We start from the raw sequence: 25,668 nt of genomic DNA, 5'->3' as shown, positions 1-25,668 counted from the left end.
TGGAAATGATATTTGTAATTATGGCCTTTCATTATGACTGCAATAACAGACGCTTGGATGACTAAACAAGCAGCAATCCAAACATCCACTTATCTGTGTACATCTCCAGCAAAAAAGTTTACAAAATTTGAAAACAAAAACAGGGGGAGTAATGTCCATAACCCAAATGTGATGACACATCAAACTGCTCACCAAACAAAGCTGCTCGGTCATATACTTCCTGTTGTTTTATTTGCCTAATCCAGTGTTTATACGAAGTGGACACAAAGACGGAGGGGGGCTTGTAGCACTCGCTACGTGAAAAGGTCTACTAAATGTCTCCCCAACAACTTGTTTCCCATTTCTGCTTCCCTCTTCAGACATGTGTAACATAAGGGAACAAATCCATCCATCTTTTTCTCTTTTGTTGTCAGCGATTCATCCGTCCACATGCAGTCTTCCACCAAACATTCCCACTTGCCAACTAATTTTTCGTCTCCTCTTCATGACGGTGGTGGCTGAAAGTTGTGCAAGCCAATTTCTTCCACTGAAAATATTCTTCTTTTAGGAAGAGTACGATTATATGTCAAAATACTGTACGTTTTTATAAAGATCGCACGTCTCGATGCTGACAACATTTATTGCTCACCTGTCAGGTTCATGGGTAAAGGTAAAGGTAATTTTATTTATATAGCACATTTTCAGCAACAAGGCAATACAAAGGGATTTAAAAAGAAATACAAACAAAATAACAAACCAAAGGAAAGAGCAGAAGAAGAAAATGCTAATAGTGTTGATCTAAAGTACGTAAGCTAGGTGCTCCTGTTCAGGGTTACTAAGTTTCCTTCGGTCTAATTCCATTTCTGGGTTGTGAGAACAGGAGTCTGAAAAGTAGTCAGTAGTAGTGAGCGACAGTTATGTTCGTTGTTTCTAACTTACAAGGACTGTGATGGGATTTCATGTCGATATCTCACGAGACAAAAAGGTTATGATTTTATAGATGGAACTACAGTTTGTCTCACAACCTAAATTTGTCGGGCGAGACGAGATTGCATGATTATTATTTTCAGCCTGAAATATGAAGGCAGGAACTTTAAACTACGAACCCCGAAGAGAAACAGTAGTTCCCAGCGTTTCCCCAATCTGCTGATAAATGGTGCGTTCAAATGTCTGAGAAGTTGGAGTTTAAAACTAGAATTGATTAGAGTCGATTAGAGCGTTTGTCTTACTACTTGAATTTATCACCGAAAATTGAGTAACTTTTGAAATCGTGTCTTTGTTTTCATAACATGTCTGACTTACGGACTGAGGGTGTTTTCACACCTCGTAGTTCAGTAGACTCGGTTTGATTGGGGACCAGAATGACTTTTTTCAGCTGGTGCCATTCACTTTCACACAGCATTGCCTGAAAATGGAAATACCTTCCATTAGGTCAACGTGATCTTGTATACACTAAAAAGGAAATAAGTCCGTAAAAATATAGAACATCAATGCAAAACATATTGAACCCTGTCTTGGGAAAACACAACAAGCAGGTGGAAGCAGAATTTTTCCATTGTTGGATGTAGGCAACTTCAACTTAAGAAAATATATCCTTCATGTAAATCAAGGCCTTTGCCATGCATTGGTAGCATCGCCAGAGAAACAGTTCAATTGCAATTGCCATAAAAACACAGCATTTTTAGCTAAATGAGCATAGAACCCACACAGTTATTACCTGCTTAAATTGTTGCTCAAAGACATATTAAGAGAAATAGATCGTAGATGCCTCATGGTATTCGTTGGCTTTGCTATCAATTAGCATATATGTAAACAGTAACAATGACTGCAGTTTCAGTTTGACTTTATTGTATTTCATATTTCAGACCACTCCTTATTAGAAAAAGAGCATTTTCTGCTACTTACATGCTAAGTTGAATTTTGCTCGTGTCACACAAAACGGCGAGCAGACACTTCGGCTCAGGCATTCACTCTCGATCCCATTTAAACCAGAGCTACACACTTGACTGTAAAAATGTTAAGATTATAAATATTTCTGCAAACATTACAATTAAAAAATTTTTTTAAATCATAGAGATTTTACAGTCTAACCGTGACGATCAAGATGCAGAGAGAGAGAGAGAGCAAACGGCGAATCTGAACCGAGGCGAGACCTTTGCGCCGCTTCATTTTTACACAGCTCTCAGGTGGAACACTCCGCATGAATCTCCTAGCAGGTCATCAATAACTGGCGCACATCTGCATCTAAGCACCATTAGCTCATCTGCCACAGCGGGTCAGTGTCAATACGCCTGGCATGCTCTCACTTAACAGATGTTGCGTGTTGTCCAACGCACCCACGTGCCTTGCTTTATCCTTAATGCACCGGTGGACACGGATGCGCGTCGCTATGGCAACCCTATTCATCTGCAAATCTCACCGGAAACGCACTGTATGCCCCCCACACCCACCCACACCACCCGCTACCAACGCCACTGCCGCTACCGTCCCAATCAAACCTAATTATACCATATTGCTTTTCTTGTTCGACAATAAGGAAGAGGTTGCTGGGGGTGGATGAGACGGAGAGATTTAATGTAATTATTGAGACGTTTCTTTCTCTGCTCGGCCCGGCAAAGAGTGAGATTCACCGTGATGGACGCCGCTTGTCAAAATGCCTATTGATGAAGCGCAAAACCCAATTTGCAGTCATAAGGCAACTACCTTCCAATTATGTTAGTGCCAGAGCATTCCTCAAGCCCAGCAACTCCAATCCTTCTCTCTTTTCTGAGTGGCTAGACCATTGCCCTTGGCAGACAGGTACCGAATGGGCTGCTCTCTGCATGCTACCTTTAATGTTTTATTGATTTGCTTAGCATATGCCCTGATTCCACTCACATACTCCAACACTATTGCCCTTTGTACTCACAGCCTGACCTGCCTCACATGAAAATGACGTTATTGAAATATGTTAAATGTGTCACCCGCTCACAAGCCACCCTCCACTTTTTGAAAAATATCTCACCTATTGATAGATCTTTCAGGGGATAGCAGATTGGTAATATTAGAGCCCCTTCGACTTAATGACTTCTATTACTACAATTCCATTGTACCCTCTACCAAATCAATCATATGAACTTAGTAACACACCAAAGCCATGAATAAAACCCAAAGAGGATTACGATATAGTTTCCTTTTGATTTTTTTCTTTCTTAGCTGCAAAGAGTTAATCCGTCGGCCATGGAGATGGAGGAATGGAGCAAACATTTGGGAAGAGAGTTGTGGAGTTAATGAGCAAAGAAAATGTCACCCACACAACAAAATAAGATGCAACGACATCGAGTCTTCAATTTTCTCATCCCACTTAATAAGAGTGCTCACAATCATCATTCACTTGACTACAGGGGATCCAATTACCTCAGTCTGAAGATGGCATCAGTGAGCAACACAGTCAGACAAATATTTCCTGTAAAAAAAAAAAACATTTAGCAAAGAATTTCAATTTTCTTTTGATTTGTAAACGAATATACAAGGCTGAACTCTTACTCAAGTGGTACCGGCAAACACTTGAAAATCTATTTTAATGTGGATGCGTTGGTGTGTGTGCGGGCGTGGACATGTGTGTGTGTGTGTTGTCGCCTTGTGGTGCAGATGTTGATGATGAATATGTGTCTGCTGTGCTCCCCCCCCCCCCAAACACACTCCCCAAGCAGAGGAAGGGCCCCTCCAACAGAATACACAACAGGGATAGAGACGGCTTATTCCCAGACAATGTCAATAGCTCAAGGGTAAAATCATTTGTCACCACGGTGAAATCCCTCTAAATGTATACATTTATTATTGTCGCGCTTTAATTGATCGTAGGGAGCCAAGAGAAATACCAAGGGTCCGTAATACTCACCTATCTCATTTACAAATCACACTTTGCAAAGCTTCAAGGACATGCGAGGCTCCTCTAAGACAAAGAGAGAAGGGATATGTGTTTCGATATCGGAAAGTTACACATTAATCAGGCTGTTCTTTTGCAAAGGCATGGAGGCCCTACGGAGCACACGGGGAAATAATATGTTAGAAGATGAAACACTGGCTTTCTGCTAATACAGTACTTCATAACAGAGAGTGGCTGGTGTCATGTATATCCTGCCAAGTGTTCTGGCAATAAAGCAGAGAAGCGGAGTGGAGCTACACCAGTTCAAGAAGGAAACATTCCCCGAAACAAGGCTGTGAAGGAAACATATTCTGCTTTGATGTTTTTGTACAACACTGCAAATTTGCCATATGTCTGTCGATAAATTATGTTTTTTTGGTTTGATATGAGCCAGTGACAGGAGTTTGTTTGTCCATTTGTCCATTTGTGTCTTATAGATGTGAAGAAGGCTTATGATTTCTTAATTGTGATGAGAAGGACTAGTTCCATGGGCAGATTGTTTCACTTGTGTGGAAAAATGTCTTGATATAAGTGAAATAATCTGCCAATGGAACAAGTTTTTTTTTTTTTTTATTAAAATGAAGGAATTATTATTGACTTAAAACATGAGCCTTTATCTTGCTGAAGTTACTTGTGAGTTAGTTTTGTCTTTATTTGCACTCTAAAATAGACAAAAAATGCTTGATGAGATTTTGTATTTTTGCAGTGCATGCAATATTTTATTACAATTTTGTCTGTATTACTTCAACTTCTCTAGACAATAAAATTGTCAAAACGAAGGCCTTCTATCAACCCAACCCTCATAGACCTTTTCTTTTATCTAAAATAAAAAGGTAACACTCATACAATGAGTGGAAGGCATCAAGTGAAGATATTCCGGCACAATTGAACATCAGTAGTACCCTCTAACTTTGGGGAAAAAAACAAAACAAAAACTTTTAATACAAAGTATATGTCTATGGGCTGCACTTCTCCATCAGGTGCAGGTGTCCACATTGTAACATGAGACATTACACAAACGGATGTGTTTAACTTTTAGTGACATAGTTACCGATAAGGACTTGTGTCTCTCAAGCTAAACTCGGGTCAGCTCTGAACAAAAGTAGTTACTTTGTCTCAGAGCTTGAGCTCCAGTGCATGTTGGACTCCATCAGAGCTTCCTCTTGTCACTAATCCCGATTGTGATATTCGTAGAGGGGATCTTAACGCAAAGCCATTGAGATGACGGTCTCTGGTGTATTGAGATCTCGGGGTCTCAACTTTGCTTTTTGCAGATGATGTGATTCAAGCTACTATCGTCACCATGCACTACAGTGACTCGGAAGGTAGGAGTTCGTGTACAACCCACAAGTCACTGCATCTGTCTGCAGCAATACTGGTGCTGCTGCCGCCTGTCATAGTGAAGAAAGAACTGAGCCAAAGAGCACAGATCCCGATTTTCCCATTTTCCAATCTGATTTTCTACGTCCTGAGATATGGCTCGTAACCAAGAGAACAAGAACCTCCACACAAGCTGCTGAGATGAGCGGAGCTTCAGGGCGTAGTAGGAGAAGTAGGGTGGTGAGCTTGGATTGGCGTGAGCTAAATCAGAAGGAGTCAGTTGGACTGGTTTCAGCATCTGATCAGTCAACTTTGGGGAAAAAGAAAACTTATGAACTTCTCTGGTAAGCACTTCCTTTTAACTGCGGACACAGTTGCATAATTATAGTTGTGCAGGGCAAAGAAAATGCTGAAAACATGATGATTACATAACTTCTTTTAAGCATTGAACCCTTATTCTCTACTGTAGCTGAAAAAGTAAAACCTTTGTTCAATCAATTACAACAATGTTTCTCAAACTTTTTTTTTTTTAAGTAAATAACTTATTAGTGATTTCATGCTGTTTTGCCTGCGGTTGCATTGTGCCATCCATATTTTTTCATGTCTTATTTTATGCTTGCTCTCACTGCTCGTGTACCACCAACGATGAACTGTAAACTTCCCGAGCAGTCGCACTTATTCCAGTCACGATTTATTCCTCCTCCTGCATTTCAAGGAATGATCGTCCCATCAAAGCACTGCAGTAATTATCTCCTGCATTCTTTTGGCGATGTCTCTGTAAAAACAATAATGTCTCTGACATGTTATGTGCGCGGCAACATCTGTTCACGAGCCCATCGCGAAGCACACGACACCCCCTTTATGATATTCCTCGGTTCTGTTCTATCATTTGTAATTGATTCTTTATGAGTCATTTTAAATCTAATGGCTTGCGAGCGTCGCGCTGAAGAGGGGACCTGTGGGAGAGAAGGCGCGCCGACCATCGCAGGCGTCAAAGATGAGGGAAGCGCGCACGTCGAGCCCAAAGGGATGCGCGCACAACGGAGTGATCGGAGATCTCCGCATAAAAGACTGCAATCACGCAGCTCTCGTCCATGATTAGATTCTAAAGTGCCAATTATGTCGTGTCAAAAAACTAAAACGGGACATTGACACTCTACAATAAAGCAAATAATTTCCAGTTGGGGGAACAGAAAATGTTAATATGAGGGGTGGAAGATGGGGTGAGGAGGATCTCAGATTAAGGAAGTGGCTAATAAGGTTTAATGGCGCGTGTCAGGAAGCCACAGTATGCAGGGGAAACACAGCTGGCTTCATTTTGTAAACTATTTGATATACGCATCTATTCCGCTCACAATTATCAACTGCTCCCTAAGCCATTGGGGACAGTTTAGGGACACCAATCAGCAGCATTCTTCTCCAGGGTATTCAATTGTTATGAAAAAGCTTTGATGAAATACAAGTTTAATTGTGTCGTGCTAATATGTTGTGCTTATATGTGCTTCTCTTTGGAGCCCAATAGAAAATGCGAGGTATTATGAGAAAGTAAAGAAAGAAAAAGAGGATGGAAGACGGATCAAAACATTGACATTTTTAAAGAATGCCCCTTAGCATCTGTGCCAGAATTTTATAAATACGGTAAAATCCACATCACAGCAAAAGCACAAAATCTTACCAAGTAATTTTGTTCTAGTTTCTAGTGCATATATCTTATTGCACTTAAAATAAGATAAACTAAATTAAAAGTCGCTTTTCATCATGATATAGAGGCTTGCTTTAAGTAAATAATTCCTTAATATGGATGAGAAAGTACTAGATCTATTGACAGATAAATTCACTTTTAACATGGGAAAAAATGTCTTGTCATGAACTAAATAATCTGCCAACGGAACTAGTACTTTATCAACATTAAGGAATTATTTACTTTAAACAAGCCTCTGCATCTTGTTAAAAGTTACCTGTAAGTTTAGTTTTGGCTTATTTCAAGCTAGCTAAGGTATTTGCAATAGAAAGTACACCAAAAGTACTTGGTGTGTTTCACAGTGTATTTATATTTGCATTAGAAAATACTGTAGATAAAACTAGACAAAAAGGCTTGGTAACACTTGTTTGTTTTTGCCGTGAACACCATCTATCTCTGTAATCGGGGTCTAAAAGGGGGTGGAGCCTGGCCTTTGAAGACAATGAGCGAGAGGTTTGAGAACTGCTAAACAACTGGAGCACGAGACGGACAGGCGTACAGATACGCTTAGGATCAATGTCAAATCTGTGTGTTTTTGGAAAGTGCACAGAGAACATGCAACCTCCACAAAACAAACCTTATTTCATCAGACAACTTTCACCTGTCTGATGAAAAGTTATCAATATTTCCCTGCACGGTGGTTGTAAGTCGAAGTATAAAACTTGCTAATGACCCTAATCATACTGTAAAGGTAGTTACTAAGGGGCTTCAAGACAAACAAAGTCAATGTTTTGGAAGAGCCGTGACGAAGCCCCCATCTCAGCGTCATTCTAAATTTATGTGCAGAGCTGGAAAGGTGTGTGCGCGCTTGAGCATCTGAGTTATAAAATTATTGAAGACACATCAACCATTTTAAATTGTGTGTAAGGAAGCGTTTTAGGTAGCGGTTTAACGTCTCTCTTTTTTGTTGTTGTTGTTTACCATTACACCCCGGATTTTATGTACTCGGCAGAAAACCAATCAGTGACAAATTGACAGAGAAGACACAACCATTTTATAATCAGGAATGCAACAAATGGCTAACCGTTAACTGCTGGAAATGCAAAACTTGGCATATGCCTAATTGCTAACTAGGCAAATAAAAGGGCTATTCCCCTTCCTTTGTCTTTTTTTTTTTAAATAGAAAAGAAGGCTTAAAATCTAGAATTCCTAAAATGGTCATTTGAACTCAGAACAGAGATTATTTGAAAAAAAGTAATTTGAGATACAAAAAGCGAGCATGATTTATGTTTTTAGCATTTCGACCACCTTAGAATGAGACGAGCTAGAAAACTTCATGTAATCCTCAGTGATTATCCAACCATCCATTTTCTAACACCCTTGTCCCTAGTGGGGTGGGGAGAGGTGCTGGTGCCTATCTCCAGCGAACATTCGGGGGCGAGAGGCGGGGTACATCCTGCACAGGTCGCAGGGCAACAACCAGGCACAAACAACAGGACAAACAGGACAAACAACCATACATACACACCCCCCCCCCCCCCCACCCCACACACACACACCTAGGGAGAATTTAGAGAAACCAATTAACTTGGCAGTCATGTTTTTGGACATGACGGGCCGGGAATCAAACCCAGGACCTTCTTGCTGCAAGGCAACATTGCTACCAACTGCGCCACTGTGCAGCCCCTCAGTGATTATAGAAACTGTAATATGAATGTGCTTGTAAGCGAGTAGGAATTTGCTTAATTGTGACTTTAAAAAAATATATATAACTGTTCACTATTTTATTTATGTTTTCCATGAAACATGAACATCCACACTTTTTTAAAATTAAATAAACATAGACTTCCCAGCTTCACGTTGCGTTTTTTTTTTCTCTCCCAGCGGTGACTTTAATTTGCAGACGAGTGTCAAATAACTGTCCGTCACTAGCAGATATAGTGACTCAGTAACTGGAAGATAAACCTCCTAACTGAGGCAAAGCTATATTCTCTGGCTGGGAGGATTTACTGCAAAAAGGATACAGCCATCATTAAATTATTATGATTACAACCTTTGACTCCGGAGGTTTTCTTTCTCTCCCCCTCCCACCCGCACGGCCCCGTCTTCTCAACCCACCACAGCGTGTGAAACGAGTATCATAAACTTCAAAAATTGGATCTTGTATAACAAGGCTCTTGGCTTTGATGGGCCTAATTTAAACTATTATGTTCTTGCGGTTTCCAGATCCCATTATAAATATTTGAAGGGAAGTATTTATCACTGAGATACTGCGTATCAGCAGAGATGGATTTCCTGTGCAAGTAAAGGTCAGTGATTTAGACACATAAACATGTTTATGGGAATTCCTCAGCGCCTCGACTTGAAAATTACGGCAGTAATGACAAACAGGGGATGAAGGAGAACGTCATTAATATTAGAGGGATACTTCGAACGTCTCGGAAGTGATATCCTGAGAAGTTAACGTTACTGTCATCGACGGTTTTCTCACCTGTAGTATGAAGACGTCATATTGCAGTGAGTTTGAAGAAAATGCTAAATTAAGGATAAATTCATAACACAATCTAAAAGGTATTTCACAAACAAAAAATGTCAATTTAGTTCAATCGTACAAACAAATTCCGAGTCAATCACAAACGTGTCACATTGATCCGAGTTATAAAAACAATGTAGGCAAGTTCAGTTTAAATTGGTTAAAAAAAATTCAATCTAAGGAAAACAAGCAAATTGCATCGAGTCACTGACTTCGATTGCCGTTGTACAAGTGACAGCCTGTCTGCTCTGCGGTGTTGTCAACTTTTCTGTGAGTAAAGCAGTTACAGACAGTCCTAAAAGTTTCTAGAATTTGCTGCATGTAATTGTAATGGATGCTGTAAGAGATGCAACAGTGAGCTAAAAACACTAAATACGTTTCGATCTACTAAGTCAAGTTTCTTCTGTCAATTCTTGTTTGTTTTTTGTTTTTCCATGAATCCAACCTACCAACTTCACCTAGGGCCCTGCAAAAACTAACACTTTTTTAAAAATTCCTTTAATTATTTATAAGGTTTTAGTTTTAACTTTATATGTTTGTCTTAGGTTTCAATCCTAGAGTTCACTTGGAAACCTGCAATATTCCATATTTATAAACTACATTAAAAAAAAATCAAACAAGGTAGGCAAATCATAGTCTGTCAAATCATCCACAACTCATGCAACATCATAGGACTGAAGATGCTGCATTTAATTAAATGCATTAATTAAAACTGTTTTGAAAATCATCCATCCATCCATCCATTTTTTGTTTACCCTTGTCCCTAGTGGGGTCGGGAGGTGCCGGTGCCTACAGTATCTCCAGCTACATTCCGGGCGAGAGGCGGGGTTCACCCTGGACAGGTCGCCAGTCTGTCGCAGGACAACACAGAGACATACAGGACAAACACCCATGCACACACACACTCACACCTAGGGAGAATTTAGAGAGACCAATTAACCTGACAGTCATGTTTTTGGACTGTGGGAGGAAGCCGGAGTACCCTGAGAGAACCCACATGCAAACTCCATGCAGAAAGACCCCGGGCCGGGAATCGAACTCAGGATTCAAGGCAACAGTGCTACCAACTGCGCCACTGTGCAGCCGTTTTGAAAACCAGTGATCTAAAATAGTTATTTGGTGTTTTGTTTGTTTTGCACTTAAACATGTCATGCAAAAATGAAATGATTGGAAATTAAATATTGGTAGAAGAACAAGCTAGTCAATCACATAATTTGTGCTCATTTTAGCATTTTAAAACAAACTCGGAACGTAAATGTTAGTGGTATATAACGGCAAGTGAGTCAAATATTAACAGTCAACAGGAGATTAGGGCTATTTTGTTCAGCTAAATAACATCCTTGTTTCTATCCTATGTTAAAATTATTTGCGTCAAGGCTTTACTAGTCCAGATGAGCTGCGACTTGCCGTGCCGCTTTAGCTTAGCGAAGAAAAGACTGAACCTTTGAATTTTAGCATCAGTTGTGCGATAGCATCAAACATATTATGCTTCACATTACATATCAATTGTTCATTTTTATGGTCTGTCAAATCAACTGAGAACGTGGATTTACACAGAGTAGCTAACAAGCTAAGCAGCTGGGTCGTCCTCTGAATTCGGTGCATTTTGTGTCTCGCATGATTATCTTAAAGATTCTCATATAATGCAAACCACATTTTTGAGAAAATCAAGAAATGGAAATATCCATGTGTCTTGGTAATATTACATGCAAATATATTTCAAAAATTATGTTTTGAAAAATTTCATGGGTTGTTGAAGCGTAGTAGTCAGCCAAATGAGCATGTCCCCACCGACCAATGTTCATTTTTCAGTGAATATAAAACAAAAGTAGCCAGTAACTGCAAGTTATTTCTACTATTATAAACATTTTTTGGTATACTTTAACCTAAATAAAAGAAATATCAGAAAAATACATGAATTATTTATAAAATAGAACCTTTTAATCATGTCCCTCCAGTTTTGTTCAACCCCGTAACAGTATACCAATCCCTCCTTTTTATAAATAACGGTTCAGTCCAATTTCCTCAGCACCCTGGAAGTGACATCACTTAAGTCTCTTCCTGCTCACACTGTAAAGAGAGTTAAGTGTTAGGAAAGTGTCTTGCCTGTATTTGATTATTTTTATCCATAGATCGTCATTGTCAAGCTCAACGTTTTGACACTGTTACTCAAGTAAATGATATTTATTATTGTTTGGGGAAAAAGTAAATAACTGCCTTTGAAAAATATATTAATTTCTTGTTTTTATCATATGATATGCTGCTCCTAACTGACGTAGACTTATGGCAATTTTTAGTGAAATTCTTCAACCCCATTACAAAAACTGTGGTTTTGTTACTGGGTTGAAGGTTGGACTGTTGTTAAGCCAGCCAGTGGGTTCAACCCCGTTACATGATACATTGTTATGATTTTTTTTTTTATAATAACAGCAAATATTAGACTAATATTTGTTGGACTGTATGCAAAGTTTAAAGAATGATTCAAAAATATAACAAAGCGTGATTTATTGTTTATTTTAAAGTGTATTTCCATGATTTATGAAAAGAGCTTTTACAACAAGTTGCCATATTCTACTTAACAGTCTAATTATTATGATTCAGAATCAAATAAAAATATACTTACAATTAGTTATTTCAATTAAGGGACAGGTGATCTAAAAGGAACTGGAAGAATATGTTTAATTATGTTATAGAGTTATACTTATGGAGGAATCAAATTGTCCCGTTACGGGGTTGAATTTAAAGCAACCTAAGTAACAAAGAAATTTGTATTAATGTTTGGGATTTCATGCATAAAGTGGGGAAACATATTTTCTTGGAGGTTCAAAGAGTCCTTCAATAGACGCAGCGTTCAAAACCACAATTTTTTGTGGTATATTTTTAAGTAAGCCGAGACCCCAAAATGTACCGAATTCAGAGAATCACCCAGCTGTGGGCTAGCAGCGAGGCTGCTTAGCTTGTTAGCTTTCACCACTTCCAGGAAGTAGTTACCGTCCTTACAAGTTTACAGCAATATGACATGTTTTTACAACAGGAAAGGAAGCTGTTCTACTAATTAACTATTGTTACATTATATGGTCAACCATATAATGTAACAATACTGTCCTGACATATTATTTCCTATATGTCAGGACTTCTGGACTTAAAAATGCTAAACAACTTGATATAGTTCTGGGGACTACTGTGGAAACTCTGGATATTATTGGGCAATGATAGATTCTTCATAAAGTCAAGAAACGTACGTTCAACCCTGAGCATCCACTTCAGAAAACAACAGCGTTTTAGTTCGAAGTATTTTTTGTAACTGAATTAACTGGAGGGCCTCTAAAACTGAAAAAGAAGTTTCAGCTCGGCATATGGATTCTGCCGCCACCAATTGACTTGCCAACCCCTCTCTATGCCAACCACTTCTATGGAGGCTTAAAGAAACATTGCAAAATGCTGCAGCAAGCCACCAACAGCAGCGTGTGTTTATCGTATTGCACAGTATGCAGGTGACAGTAATTGTCAGCAGATGACAGTGGCAGCCCCCAATGTGGACCAGATGGCGATACAAGGGTCGCGCATGTAAAAACCACAGGGGGAACGGAGACACGCCGGAGGGCAGAAACTCAAAGATAAAGGCCGAAAAGAGGCGACAATAAAGACACGTTGGGGGGACTCTTTGGAGAGGGTGTCGCGCTCCCTGTCAGGCAGGGCGAAGCTACAAAATAGAGGCATCGTTTTGAACCTGATAGGAGCCACGGGAGGAGAAAGAACAGGTGACGCTCGGCTTGGCATCATGCTAATCAGAGCATCACCTGTAGTGAACTCACTCAATGCACTTGGAAAGTTTGGCGTTGTGCGACTGCCAGCTTCCTGTTGAGGACATGTGCCCTGCATGCCACGTTAGCTCTCAAAGCCCGTGCTCAGCCCTCTGTAAACGCTCGCATATACAAACACATATGCGACTAGCTGTACGGCGACAGGCATGGCCACTCAGGCAGACATGTGATCAAAACCGCACAAAGTGGCAGTCACAGTTTGAAGTTAATTGGCGGTGTAGGGAACATTAACGGCTATTAATATGGTACTTTAGTGACAGATCACAGGATGTGGGTTTCCCTTTTGCCCTCTTCAGAGTTTGCAGTGCTCGCTCTCCGGTCTTCCTCTACAAACAGTGGATGTTGAATTTCCATAAATATAAACTAAACTGTTTTTGTCTGCACTCTGTAAGGTTTATCTAATAGCTAGGGGCTGAAAAAGTGCAAATAATAAATTAGGGTCACTTTTTTCTTCTTCTTTCTTTTTTTTTTTGCATACAATTTTTTAAGTTTCATGCTATTCGCTATAAAACAAACAAAAAAAACAACCTGTGGGACTGGTTGCATTAAAAAATAGACTTGGGAGTCTATTTTTTTTATTAAAACTGTTGATTTTATAGTTTAACACATTCATGTCTGCCATCAAAGGGCCCAGGAACTGTACACTAAAAAAAAAACAACAAAAAAAAACGTGATACTGTGACTGTTCTTTCCATTGGATTAGATGTCTCGTTAAATGCCACTCGAAAACCCCCATTAGTTCATTTCCCTCTTGGTTAATTAACATCTGGTCCTGACCTTTCCAATGGATAGGTGCAACTTTATCTTGAAAGTCAAGGTTACACAACTATGCATCAAAGCAGACTGATTACCGATCACCGGAGTGAAGGAGAGAGGCTTTGGCAAAAAAATCTCTGGCTCGAGTGACCCAGATGAGTATCGGAGGCTTAGAGAACACGGACGAGGAGGAGCAAATCATTTTTTGAAAACGTCGCCGTGCCAAAACGTTTGAAATATTCAAAGCTCCCATGTTGTGTCCGTGTAGGATCTTAAACTCCGGCACAATGTAAGTGAATTAAAAGTACTTTTAGAAGAATAATAATGTTTTAGATTAAAAGAGAAATCAAATGTGAAAGGGTTTGTTTAAGATCAACACGTTTTGGGAGTTACACATAGAAGCCTCAGTCTGTCCATTTTCTCCCATTTGCTCAAAGTGATCTTTCAGATTTGTATTATTATTTTATTTTTAGGTTCTGTGAGATATGTAACTAACAGTTGTTACTTTAGAGAGAAATTGTAGTTGAAGAGCAAACGGCGAGTCAAAGGAACCCCACAGTTTCAGCTGATTTCAGTAATTTAAAGGCAAATTAAACAGAAAATGTTGATATCATAGACTGGATTAGTCACAGCCCATGAGGAAATCACAACCACAATTGGCATAAGTGTGGACTTTGTTCTGCTAGAAACGTGTAGCGGTACATCTACTGTCATGGATAGAAACGTCACAGTCTTGCTTCAAAAAGATGTGAATTATCCCTTTAATCCTGTGCAGGACGTTGTGTGGACGTCACAAACACTGGACATTTCTCCAGTTCATCACAGACAGAAACGGGTATCTATTAGCGATTCGGTGTCATTTTCATGTGGAGCGTAACTATTTAAAGACTTTTCTGTGGACAATATCAAACATACTTGGGGGGGGGGGGGGGGGGGGGGGGGGGGGGGTGAGCTGAAATACCTAGACGCAATAAAGCTGCTTGACATGCCGCTGACTGATAAGCTGTATCCCACAAGATCTCTTCAAGTGGCTGAAATTGAAGCTGTCAGATGCTACAAATATTCAGGTATTCTGACTGATAAAAATCTATCTGTTAAATCTCACACTGACAAATCGGTTTCTAAGCTGAAACTTAAATTGGGTTTCTCTTTTTAGAAACAAAAAGGGTTTCTCACACCAAGTCAGAACACGTCGGACGACTTCAGCCAGTCTGCCTCGGATGGACTATGGAGGAGGAGGAGTGAAGCCGAGGACACGCGTGCATAATCCCAACCTGTTATTGCAAAGTTTGTACTTTTTACACCAATAACCAAGTTATATTTAGAGACTCACAGTTTTCCTGTCATGAATGCAGGGAGACATTTGTTTTGCGATCTTCTCGATTATGTATTAAAAACAGAAGCCCTTCCTTCTCGCTTAGATGTAGAATTAATTTATACAGCTTTTTTTCACATTTTATTGTGCCAACCCCGCAAACGTCAGTGCATTTTATTCGGATTTTATGTGGTGCCCCAACACAAAGTAGTCTATAATTGTGAATGGAGGGAAAAATTGAAAGTTCTCTGCTGGCCTGGAAAAGCCTTTGGGATTCCCCCAGAGGAACCGGTCCAGTTGGCTGGAGAGGAGAAAGTCTGAGCGTCTCTGTTTAGTCTGCTGCCTCTGCAACTCGACCCCGGATTAAGAGAAAGAAAATGAACAGATGGATGGGAAAAATGCTACATAAATCTGAGAAATGTGGCATTCGTGTATCTATTTAGCCACCCCAACGCTGAGTCACAATTTTGTTTACCTGCGTTTTGCTGCAGTCCCTCACGGTTGCTCACTACCAGCTGCTTTTTTTGTCCATTTTTCTTTGTTGCTCCCGTTGTTACTCCGACTCTGATGTTTTCGTTGCCGGTGCTGGAAGGTGACTCTCCACTCCGGTCCGAAGTCTTTTGCCTTCTTCAACAGGTTTTCATCTGTTTTCATATGGAGTCCCCATCTTCCCATCAAATTTGACTGGCTTCTCTGTGACACAGCATGACAGCAAGACATTAGTGCCACCATCCTGAGGATGGAGTTTTTCGGGGAGAATTTGTCATTTTTGAAGGAACTGTCTGAATGTTATTATGTTTCCGTGACAAACGTGAGCAAAACTTCGTCAGTATTATAAAAATAAAAAAAACCCCAACAATTTTGCAATTAAAAACACACATGAATAACTTTGTTCACGCGATAAGTCATTAAAAAACGTCATTCTCCGACTACTTCCTGTCGCCTTTTTTTCCGTGGTTTGTACCAGTGGAAACGTCCAGTTGTTGATCATGTTTCCATTTCAGTTTTGCAAAATAAACCACTTTTGATACGACCATCATGATCATCCTAATTTTTTTTTTCTATATAAAAAAGAGTTTTTTCAAAATTGCCATTTTTCCATCAAATTGCGCAATAATATGGTCAATGGAAACGCAGCCAGAGTTTTATGTTTTCACCTCAAATAGTAATTTTACTTTCACCTAAGACACTCTTCTTGATCATACATGATCATCCTTAAAAGGTATATTTCTGTATATAGAATTAGTGTTTTCCGTTTAGTTTTAATCGTGTGTTTCCGATGTCGGTGTGAAACTTTTGACTTTTTGTGATTGGAATTAAAGCGAAACATCAAAAATCGTAACAGTTTGTTTCCCTAGCCCCTCCCTGTACACCAGCCCTCTCTAATATGACCTATTCATGAGAATAAACAGTGATGTTTTGGGGGGGGGGGCACACTGGGGGCCCGTTCGCCCTAAGACAGCTCTTAGATCCCTATTCATTACGTCAAAGTGTAGACGACACATTTCTATTACCGCACCAGATGTCCAAATCAGCCGTGTTGTTTCAGCGCTTACTGCGCTCAGCCTCCCCGGTCCCACCGTTTATTTACGTAGGGGAGCTGTGGCGGCTGGGGGATAGTCCTGGCTAATTGTGAGCAGCTGTAATATCACAGACCCATCATTAAGAGGGCAACGGCTTCGCACACGCATTCATAATCCGCCCCGAAGTGGAATAACAGCGACGTCCGCCTACCGCTACTGAATTACCAGATTGTTAGTGTGGCCCTAATTTTTACACTTTGTTTATGAAAGACTAAACCGCTCAGCGTGATTAGCACCCACAACAGTGCGATGTTTCTCCGAGGAAGGGGCCGTAAGCAGGAGAGGGGCCTGGAGTGCACCATCAGGGGGATAATGGAGCTCTATGTGAGTGGACTGTGGAAGGCAAAGTGGGAGGGAATCAGAGTGGAGAGGTAGCGCTGGTTTTGATCGAGAGCTACACGTGTGGATTGCATTGTTTCCCTTTAATGCCTGACCTAAATGTGTTCAGATCGCTAAGCACATTTCAATATCAGGACAAAGATGACCTGAACTGCTAGACCAGACCAACCTGTCATCGTGTGAAAACTTAATGTCCCTCTGATGAAATCGTGAACTAACTGCGAGTAACATTTGCAGTTAGTTCATTTGCAAGAGAGACTAAACACGAGTTTAGTCATGAAATCTCTTTAATCGAACCAACCTGACAGGGTAAAAAAGTTGAATGCAAACACATTGTCTCCTGGTCAAAAAATGCAAAAATCACAAACGGATGAATTTCTAATTCAATACTTCAGGGAGGGACATTGAGAGAAACTATCAACACATGATGAAAACATGGAACGGCCTTGAAATTTCCTCAGCGCGGTCAGCCAACCAAAATTTCTCCACAGGTGCATCAACGACACAAAATGTACCAAGGAACAATGTTTAAGCGTGGAAACGCCTCACAAAGGCCTAAACAAAGGTCAAAGTTCATGACTTAACAAGAAGAAAGAGAGTTGGGAAGGCACTGGAATCTGGGGCTAAATTTCACTTTCATTGTTCTGGACAGGTCGAGTTGCTGAAACCATAAAGATTACTGAAGTGACAAACATCGCCGTTTACAGCTACTTACACACTCACTCATTTGTTAGTTTTCATTTGCTTGAATTAGCATTTTTTAAATTTCTTTTTTAACAGGTATTTTGAGTTTTGGATGTCTTCATTGTTCTGGAAAGAATTTTGAATTAGCCATGTCCAAATGGCATGACACGACAAAATTATTCTTGCCTTGTGTTGCCTCAGATTGTCTGATAAGAAACCAACCCAAAAGCAAATAAAAAATCTGTCAAGACGTTACTATTAAAAATATTGAATAAACAGTGAATTCATAACAAAATGAATCACTTTAATAAAGAATAAGATCAATGGAACAACAGGAAGGCCCAAATATATGATTATAAGATAGATATGAGAAGTTTCTGGTTTTTGTGGAAACGCTGAGAGACAAGACAAACCTGGAAAAACCCCATCCTGGCCGAATCCTGGGATTTCCAGCTGTTTGCAGAGCAGACCTAAGAATCAAATGATAAAATATAGACAAAAAAAAAAGTCGGAATAACTCAGAAATTCATTGACTGTTTACACGAGCAGTGGCAGACCGCTCCGGGTGCCCTTTTTTTTTTTTTTTTTTTGTCATATCTTCTTGTTGATATTTGAATTTGTCAGTCCATGTCAGGTCTCAAGAATGTTTTCATAATCTGGTTTTATTATAAGCAACGCTGACCGGTGTTGAAAGATGAAGTCAAAAAGACAACAACGCACACCGCCGTGGCCCTTCGCTTCGACAGCCCGGACCAAAGTGGACCACACACAGTGTGTCAGCACAGCTCCGCAAAAAGTAGATATTAGAACACAAGCAAACGGCAAACAAGCCCCCGCCAGGCGCTCCGCGCGCCCTCCATCCGTGTTTTGATTCGAATAAACAACGTCATTATTGCGATAGCGTGATTGCGGACGCAGCTTTTTCGAATATGGCTGTTTTAGTGTTGCACGTAGACAAAAACAAACCGCCGGATTGTAGAATACTGAGAGATGCACATCCTGTATGTCAAAGTGTTGGCCTGCTGCATTTGTGTATGAGAGGGAGAGGGAGAGAAAAAAATAAAAAAACAGGGAAAGAGACAGTGGAGCAACAAATTAAAAGGGTTTAATTACTCACTGTAAATATTTAAAGAAGTACTTGGGTTTTTATTCATGTCCGAAGGCTTTTACAGTGCTGGTGAGCAGCTAAGGTATGGCCTCGGCCATGAAAATCATATTCACAGGGTTTTTTAGACATACTTCAGCTGCTCTTCTATCATGTGAAAATAAAACAGGAAACAACTTCGGGGTTTTTTACACACTAGATAACCAGCGTGACTGACACTTCTAAGAATTTCCTCCTGGCTCTGACTGGGAGCTGTGCACTGAAAACAGAAAAAAAACAAAAAAACAAAAACAAAGCAGGTGATCCAACTTAGCAAAATTTTTGCTAATATGCTACAAAAAAATCTAATTAAGGCTATCCCAGTAAATATATTTCAATTATGAAGTTGTCATGTTAAATGTAACTAAATTGAGTTTGACAAACTTTTTTCAATTACATGTAACAAATGTATTTATTTTAAAGTTGGTGCTTTTGTCAGTGTGCCTTTCTGCAGGTGGCAGTAGGACAAAGGAAGGGGTGGGGGGTATTTTCATAGATTATCAGTTTCATTTATACTGTCAGGCCATAGGGAGAGTTTTAACAAATACGTAAAAAAAAAGCTTTATTTATAAAAGCTTTAGACAAATGTAAACAAATATCAAAAATTAAAGCCATAGCAGAATTTGTTCAAGGCTACAAAATGTCTGCAGTCTGCTAAAGCTTATTTTTCTAAGTTTTTGTAGTATGCATAACAGTTGACTTTGTGCAAATTATAAAAATTGCACCTGGTGCTGCTTTTTTTTCTCTTTGCTTCTTTTTATTTTATTTTTTGCAAACAACTGAAGTGAAGAAGTGAAGCTGTTTGTTTTGCAGTTATTCGACTCAGAAAAAAGTACTTTTCCAACAAACTTTTAAACCTCTAAACTGCTCGAATATTCGTCCACGTGATGTAGAGTCTATGTCGTAGACATTTTCCTGCCATTTTAAGAGCTCGGGTTGTTGCAGAGCTTTATCAGGCGCCATTGTAAAGTCACACAGTCAAATATTATCAGCAATAATTAGTTTTTCTTTTAGCCTGATGTAAAAGACAAAAAAGGGAGTTGATCTATAAAATAGATCAACTCTAAAAAGCCAAATATTTAGTTTAAATGTAGCTCTAACCTAAATCTTTAGTTTCAAACTTGCTACCAAAATATTTATTGTGGAGCTAAACTGTTAGCTTTCTAGCAAAAATATTTAGTTTGTAAACTAAATATTCAACTTGCTAATTTAATACTTAATACTTAATTTGGATCTTTGGACTTTTAAAGATTAATTAATAACATGGTGAACATCTAACTTTGACAAATAAGCCTCTGTTTTCTAACTTTTATGAAACAAAACAGAGTCCTAGTCCAACAATTTGGACTAGGCTGTTTCGTCCAAACTATGGTTCATTTTTGACTGTGTAACTTTGCAAATGGCAGCCCATAACTCATCATTTTCAGAAATTGAGGGAAGACCTTACTTTTAAAGTTTTACTCTGTTCCCATACATTAAGTGGAAGATGTAACACAGTGCTGGTTAAACACAGCCTCTCCTCCAGAGTACATGCTCGTTATCATCTCTGCCATCTCAAATTAAGCTCAGCTAAGAAGACCCAGCATCAATATTAGATGTTAATAACGCGAAGAGGTAAAAGACACTCTTCACAGCATATTGTACTCAACACAGCCAATACAGCCAGGCAACATGAGAACACATGAGTCATGTCAAAGTATCAGTGATATAGATTTACATTCCCTAAATGGTCAACTTAATCACCTGCACGGCTTTACTCTTTGTTCCGCTGCAGTCTGTGAGATAAAGGCCAAAAAATTAAAAATAAAAAAATCTCCCCCCCAAAAAATAAACATCTAAATTAAGATACTGGAATAACCTTCATTGCCACTTTTCTTTATAGATGCAGTTAAAAGTAATAGACATGCAAAATACTAACTTATAAATGCAGGGCCTTTCATAAGGCCTTCACATCCAATGAACCTTTTCACATTTAGTTATGTTATAACCTCAACATCTTTTTTTTATTTTCTGATGTAGATTATAGAAATACAATACAAGATACACTATAACAAAATCTATAGTTTATGGTAAAATACCGGCAGCTGTGGTTGCCAGAATTTTACCGTATAAACACATTAAAATCCATATTTCTATGGTAAAATTCTGTGCAACAACAGCTGCAGGTATTTTAATGTAAATTAGAGACTTTATTTTTTTTACAGTGTAATTTTTCAACATGTCACCACAAGTATGACAAGGGTGGCATGAACCGCCCCACCCAAAGCCCCAGTTATCATTCCCTGCAATTATATCCACAAGTCTACTGGGGTATGATTCTACCACCTTCAAACATCTAAAACATGAAAAATTTTCTCATTCTTCTTTTTTTTTTTTTGTTGAAAAAATGGCTAGGGCTCAGTTATATTGGATGGAAAGAATCATTAAACATTTTTCAAGTCTTTCAAATTCCAGTCCTGCATCCGATTCTGAAACGGATTTGTGTCCTTTGACTAGGCCACTCTAACACATAAATATATAAACCATAAACTTTGATTTAAGCCTCTCCCTCGTACCTCTCACTGTATGTTTAGAGTCACTGACCTGCTGGGCGGTTCTGTCCCAGTCTCAGGTCTTTTCCATCCTGTAACAAGTTTTACTTCCAGATCGCTCTGTATTTTTGCTCCATCCATCTCCAGTATCTTTGTTTCTGCAGAAGAAAAGCACATTAACAACTTGGGGTTACCACCACCACCACCGTGTTTCATTGTAGGGATGGAGTGTTCAGGGTGCAGTCACAGTTGTCCAGCAGATATTAACCCTTTCATGCATAGTGGTCACTACAGTGGACAGCTATCTAAAAGCCATTTTCTTGTGCTTCCTGTGGATTTTTATGCTATAAATGCACACAGACCACTGAAGTGGACACTAATGCATCATAAAATATACCATCAACTACTGGCCATCAGCTGCAAATGCAAGAAATTATTTTTGTTAAATACAATATGGCCGACAGACACAAAAGCATGAGAACCGACCCGGTCCCTCCTTCTACTGTAGACGACTCTTGCAAGTAAAAAAAATATTGTGACATCAGATAACCCCTAAGGAACAATACTACTGATGTATTTTTCAAATAACAACTTTGTATTTGGACAAAATTACAATTGATCACATAAAAATAAAAAATAAAAAATAAATTATTTTTACAAAAAAAAATTCCTACCTTTTTTATGCCTTAAGAAAAGAATTTTAAAAAAATGGAAAAAAAATTCTGACACAAAGGATCATAATTCATGCATCAGAGGGTTAAAGGGGGTGCATGTAGGACAAAAGGTTCAATCTTGATCTCATCTGACCAGAACACCTTCTTCTTCTTCTGTTTTCATTGTGTAATTGTCCTATAAACTTCTCAACAGACCTATCACTAACCTGAAAGGGTCGTGTTCACTTGTCTCCAGATTCACTACAGTTTTTCCATGAACCTGTTACCCCTTCATAAAACAGCTGGATATGTGTTGAGATTCAATCCTATTCTACTTAAGAGATGGGTGCACTTTTTTCTTTTAGGACTATGAATACAAATGCATACCCTAGCTTGAGGTTAAAAGAAAAAATTGAAAATAAATCGTACTTCTCCGTCCACTAAACAATCGTACGCTACTTTGTGTCAACCTGTCTCGTAAAAAAAAAATAGAGCTCAGAGATGGGGAACAACAGAGCATTCCAGATCTGAATGAAAAGTCCTGTTAAAACTAGCAGTTGGCCTCCAAAGCAAAACGGACATCTATCCCAATGCTGTTAATAGTTGGAACCATATTTCCTCTTGGAAATAAAAAATAAATAAATAAAAAAAAAATTGGTTGAATTTAATGTTATGTTTTTTTTTTGCTTTTGTTTTTTTCCTATCCCTGCTTGAATCAGCAGGTTTGGAAAAAGAAGGATTTTGGGAGAGAAAAATGACATGATTGTGAGAGAAAATAATAGTAGTAATAATAATAACAATAATAAAAGTGGGAGTGGAAGCCAACTTTTGAAATGTACACACTCCAGATAAAAACAGAAAATCCTAAAAACTAGTCTAGTGCCATTGCACACCGATGCCATTGCATGCTGTTAAAATATTTCAATTCTGTTGTTGTAATTTGACAATTTCATAGAGACTCTAGAGGTATGAACACTTTTCCAATGCTCTATGGATTGTGAACATGGGTGACAGTATTGAGGGTAAAACAACTTTAATAAAAGTCATTGGTTCTGCTAGTGTGAAGGGGTCTGTAGCTCAATCTTGCTCGATCATACTTGGTTTATTTTGAGTTTTTAGAGTGCTTTTTATTCTCTCATTGTTAACATCATGCCCATTTCTTCTCACGCTGGGCAATCAATCAACAACAGCTCGTTCAAATGCGTCATCTTGATTCTGGCTTAAGATTTACAGAACTTTCCTGAGCGCCTCTCCGCCTCCGTCTGTGTTTTCAGTTCTCAGAATGCGGCTGCAAAGTTCTCCGACTGCTTTCTCCAGAGGCGGATCAAGGTCAGGCCAGGAGCTTCGGAAAGCACTGGGATGTGCGTGGGTGTGTCGGCGTGTGTGAGTGTGTGTGTTGGGGTAGACGGTGAGAGAGGGATGCCTTAGGACCCTGACGGCTCCGGTTGCCTGAGCCATGACCGCCGGGGTGGAGGCCTAGCCGCAGATCGATTGTCGCGGAGCTGAGTCCCTGCAGTAGAGGGGCGATTGGATGCAGCTCGCTGGGACTGAATGACATAAGCCCAGACGTCTAAGTGTCCCATTAGCAAGACAACCATCCATGTCCTAGTACCCCCCCTCTCTACTCTCATACCCCTCCACCATCACCCATCGCTGAAACGGGCATCATATGGAAACAGCTCAGGTGTTGCTCTGAATTGCTCGATGACTGCAACCCAAAGGGCAGCAACTGAGACTGAGACTGTAGCATGTGGGAGTTCTCATCCACCCCCCCCCTATACGTTACCACAACAATTCTATCTTTACGGCTCGGACACCATAGTGTATATTCATATTTGCGCGTCTGCATACGTTTACGGACCAAACAAAGGCGAGGACACCGGGGGCCACGTGTGCGGCTCCCTCCACGTTTAGACGGCGAGCCGCGGCCGGATTGTTGCGGACAGTGTCTAAACACATAAGAAATGATGACAAAACAACGAGGCCACACACAGAGGTTCTGCTGCGACATGCCGGCTGCCCCGCTGGGTGCAAACACAGACATCAGGCCGAGCTCAGACTAGACAGACTGAGGGGAAGGAGCGGCCTCCATTTTCTTACTTTTCTGATGTCTGCAGTTAAGCGTGTTTCTAACATCATGGCTGAAACGTCCTGCCCGTACAACCCACCAAACAGTTTTGATTATAAAGTTGTCAAAAACCAAATAAGAGTGTGGCCAATGACAACAATAAAACTGTCACTTTTAATGAAAATTCAAGCCTTGGGGTCAAGTTCCCAGTCTCAGTTTAAACATACACTTAAATCTGATATAAGAAAACCAAAAGGTACCTTGAACTTGGCTGTTAAACTATTACAAAGACCTGCAAGTTTATGGATGTTTATGGGAAATATAATATATGACTGAAAAGACTTTAGGGTAAACTTGAAGCACTATTGAATAAATATTGGCTTTAAAGATGCTTTCCACTTGTTGGGTTCTGCCAGACAAACAATTTTGTTGAAATGTTTCCTAAATGCTTTCCTCACTGGTTGACTCGTCCCATGAATCGGCTTTATTAGCCAGGTTTGTCAATGCAACTCAAGAACTCCTTCCTTTCTTTCTTCAAAATAAAAGTCTTAGTATACTATCTGATGTGAAGACAGTAATTCATGGATTAAAGCGCGTCTGAAGTCTTACCTCAGTAGATTTTGACAGTTTAGATTAGCTTAGCTGAAAAGTGCCTTGAGATAACATTTGCTGTGAACCACTTTAAATATAATATAATATATATATACATATATAAAAGAAATTCATAAAATGTAAATTTCCCAGGTAAAGTTGGTTGTAAAAGCAACCTCATTGCCTTATTCTTTATAAATAAATTTTTTTGCAATGCAATTTAAGCTGTTTGCATGCTTGGACAATTCTGGAGAACCTCAATTAAACCATCAACAGTTTGACAGGAGAAACACGTCACAATGTTTGCACTTTAATAACACAGAGAATGGTAGCCTAAATGGAATATGCTAGAATAGGCCAGTCACGGCTGCCGACTGACAGATTGTGCCGTTAGAAAAATGAAAACACATTTAGAGTGAAAATGTTTCCACCTGAAATAAGGGAGACAATATCTTAAACAAATAATGACGAACTGAGTCATTATCCGTGGAATAAAGAGACGTACTTACTTTCTGAGAAAGCCGGTGGTTCTGTGTGTTTCTGTAAATGCATGCATGGTGTTTTTGTTCTAAGAAAATGTTTTTGGGGTGGGCTTGCTGGGTGGGGCCGTTGACAACTGCTTGCCATTCTAGTTTTCCGTTGCACTTTTTTTTGATGCTACATAAAAATCAATACGTTTTCATGATTCTGATCAGGATTCTACAACAAATTAAGCAGTCACTTAGTTTGGCGCTTCTTTTCAACGTGTTCTCTGCATGGA

At 39.5% G+C, this 25,668-nt stretch overlaps 1 long non-coding RNA gene across 1 annotated transcript in view; it reads right to left on the bottom strand.

The window, feature by feature from the left end:
• Window positions 1-19,295, bottom strand: part of LOC116715323 (uncharacterized) — a 30,006-nt gene extending 10,711 nt beyond the window's left edge. Inside the window, exons 1-2 of the long non-coding RNA XR_004338181.1 lie at window positions 18,335-19,295; window positions 15,791-16,008 (exon numbers count right to left, since the gene is read on the bottom strand). This is a non-coding gene — a long non-coding RNA (uncharacterized LOC116715323). The remainder of the gene's footprint in view (window positions 1-15,790; window positions 16,009-18,334) is intronic.
• Between the last annotated feature and the right edge of the window lie 6,373 nt (window positions 19,296-25,668).

Source organism: Xiphophorus hellerii, chromosome 3, assembly GCF_003331165.1.
Source record: "Xiphophorus hellerii strain 12219 chromosome 3, Xiphophorus_hellerii-4.1, whole genome shotgun sequence".
NCBI classification, from domain to species: Eukaryota; Metazoa; Chordata; class Actinopteri; order Cyprinodontiformes; family Poeciliidae; genus Xiphophorus; species Xiphophorus hellerii.
This window is presented reverse-complemented; position numbering and strand designations above follow the sequence as displayed.